We start from the raw sequence: 3,367 nt of genomic DNA on the forward strand, positions 1-3,367 counted from the left end.
TTTAGCACCATAACTTCCTTGCTCGCAAAGCTTCTTAGGATATTTGTATTTGTAGAATCCGATAGGTGCATTTCCATAAAACTTCACTTTTATTGTTGCACCACATGTATTTTGTAATACTCTCTCCGCAGTCTGTAAAAGACTTTATAAAGAATATTTTCAAATCATTTTTTTGTCCCCATTAAGATATTCACATGCAAAATTAATTGTAGAAAGATGGGTATGTCTATATGAAATTTGTATACGAATTACCTAGATATTTACTATATCTTGTAACGATGCACCCCCAAACATGCATCGTTCCGGCAAGAACACCACGCCGAGACCACCCCGCCGACCACCCGCGGGGTGAAGAACGGGCACGATGTGCCCAGCGTATTTTTTAATCATCTCATACGTTAGGAAGTCCCGCGAATGGACTTAAACGCGGCAACCGCTTCACTGCGCCGAGCGGTGCCGAAGGCGGCCGAAGACCGCCGAACGCGATCACGGCGTCGGGGCGCCGCGATCCCCGATCGTTCCGCCGCACCGGCCCGGCGCTCGCGATCGCCGTCGTTACCCCCCCACCACGCCGCGACGGCCGCCGCGACGTCGCCGCGACGCGTATAAAAGCCCGCGTCGCTGGCACAGAGCGCGATTCCCGATCATCCGTCTTCCAGACAACACCGATCCTGAATTCCCGCACGAAAGCTAATCCGAACGTAAGGTAGAGCGCCTCCGGCATTCTCTGTCTTCGCCGAGTGTGTCTCGGCTAGCGACCAGCTTTTCGCTCCTATCTGAATCACCCTAAGCCGTCCGGATACGAAGGTAGAGCGCCTCCGCATTCTCTGTCTTCACCGAGTGTTGTCTCGGCGAAGGACCAGCTTCTCATCTTCCAGTCATCCGAAGCCTGCCCGGACAAGACGGTAGAGCGCCTCTGGCATTCTCTGCCCTCGCCGAGTGTGTCTCGCCGACGACCCGCTTCCGCCGCGTTATCCACGCTTCGCGATCCATATCGCCCGCCGCGCTTCGCGCCATTTTTCCGCGCTCCGGGCCGCGCCGGCCGGGAAACCGGCGCCGCCCGTTGCCGACACCTGCCGTCACGCGATTCGGTCCGCGCGAATACCAAAAGCAGCGGCTCCGCCCCGCACATACCGCGAGTTACCCCGCGCCGCCCGCGACCCGAACCAACGTCGCCTCGCACGCATCGACCTATTGTAAATGCCGCAAGCGTAGATTGTAAATTGTCATAGAATAAATTCAACTATTTTTCTTGTAACCGAGACGCGCCTTCATTTCGCTAACCTCGCCCATCCGTCTGCTTCCTCCGCACCTCCTTCGAACCCCGGCCAACCGCGAGCTCGATCCGCGCTTCGAAGACAGGTTGTTTTAATCTTTATAATAAAATCCATGTTTTTGTAGCTCTCGTATAATAGAAATTTAAGTACAGATGTGTGAACGTGCTATAGAACTTCTTGTGCTACCTGAAGATCAGAGCTGCTTGCTTTTGGATATCGGTTGTGGGTCAGGGCTCAGTGGCAGTGTATTGGAAGATCAGGGACACGTATGGATAGGTGTGGACATCTCTTCAACTATGCTTGGTATTTTGATTATGGTGCGATACAGTTATATTTTAAGAATATTTATATATTATATATTTTTAAGAATATATATCGATATATATCTTGATATATAATCATATTAACAGTTGAGGCGTTTTTTAGACGTAGTTTTTTTGATAAGAATTAGATGGTGACTTAATTTTGGGAGATAGTAGTCGCCGCGGCCGGTCAGGATTGCCATTTAAAGCTGGTACGTTTGATGGGGCTGTCAGTACTTCTGCGCTTCAGTGGTTGTGCTATGCAAGCAAAACTTCGCGCACTCCTACAAAACGTTTATATCGTTTCTTCTCAACGTTGTATGCATGCCTGTCAAGAGCAGTGTTACAATTCTATCCAGAGAACGGTGAACAGGTTGAATTAATCACGGCACAAGCCACAAAAGCTGGCTTTTATGGCGGTGTGGTTGTCGATTTTCTGAATAGCGCAAAAGCAAAGAAAATGTTCTTAGTTTTAAAATGACCGGAGGAGCTGCTCCGCTTCCAAAGGCACTAGGCGTAGAGAACGAAGATAGACAAACCGTCGCTAATTCAAGAAGGTTTGATCCTCTCGTTGTCCGTTATTTTATTATTTTGTATTTGCAATTATTTTAAATATTTCTCTAATTATAATGTTAATATTACGGTAATAATAGACAATATTAATATAAGAGATCAAAGAATGAGTTCATATTTTATATTATTATTATTTCTTTACGTAAACATAAATTGTGAAATACTCTGTTGTACTCCAGTCGGAAATATTTTTTCTAATTTTTCATGATCCAACCACTGGTATTTTACGTTATTGTTGATATCTCCATCCATATGTTTGGCTAAGAAATAAAATATTTTAGCACCATAACTTCCTTGCTCACAAAGCTTCTTAGGATATTTGTATTTGTAGAATCCGATAGGTCATTTCCATAAAACTTTACTTTTATTGTTGCACCACATGCTATCTTGTAATACTCCTCTCCGCAGTCTGTAAAAGAATTGATAAAAACATTTTCAAATCATTTTTTTGTCCCCATTAAGATATTCACATGCAAAATTAGTTGTAGAGAGAAGTTTGTAATATATTTATTCGGCTAAAATTGTTATTTTAATTCTTACTCGTTTCTTTATGTTTGAAATGTATATTTATGCAATATATATAAAACTTTGTTTATTTTTTAGGGCAGTAGAACAATATTGGCGTGATTGTAACATCGTTAACTTTTGCAGAAATTATATGTAGATTTAACAGTCTGTTAAATATAAATATGACAATGTATTTAATACAAAAATCTTTACATTTTTAACTCTACGTATAATGTATTCCAATTTTTATCATGTGCGGCGGAATGATTCCTTTATGAAATTACCATAGATAAACCTTTCAAAATATGACATAAAATGTTAATAGAGAATTAGGCAGTCTAAGCAGGCCCATTGGTACACATGAGCTCGGAACGTACTTATGACATGTCACGGCGCAGGATACGAATAGAGTACGACCGTGAATGAAGGAAATTATATAATTTTATTAATAATTGTAATACAATAAATAAAAGTTGAAATACATATGAATGTCCGTTGATTATACATGTACCCATGTTTCGCATGGATTTACAAGAAGAAATTTCCTGCTTCGACGCGTGTAAAAAAAAAGTACTTTCTGCTTCGACGCGTGTAAATAAAAATAAAAAAAAGTAAAGGAAAAACAAAACGTTTGCAGCCTTTTTTCATCACGAACGTTGTGTGTGTGTGTGTGTGTGTGTGTGTGTGTGTGTGTATGTGTGTGTGTGT

The 3,367-nt window shown here is 42.4% G+C and overlaps 1 pseudogene; it reads left to right on the forward strand.

Moving 5' to 3' along the window:
• The first annotated feature begins 292 nt into the window (after positions 1-292).
• LOC139812093 (18S rRNA (guanine-N(7))-methyltransferase pseudogene) lies at positions 293-2,208 on the forward strand (annotated as a pseudogene).
• Positions 2,209-3,367: the final 1,159 nt, after the last annotated feature.

This window comes from Temnothorax longispinosus, chromosome 4 (genome assembly GCF_030848805.1).
Source record: "Temnothorax longispinosus isolate EJ_2023e chromosome 4, Tlon_JGU_v1, whole genome shotgun sequence".
Taxonomy (NCBI): domain Eukaryota; kingdom Metazoa; phylum Arthropoda; class Insecta; order Hymenoptera; family Formicidae; genus Temnothorax; species Temnothorax longispinosus.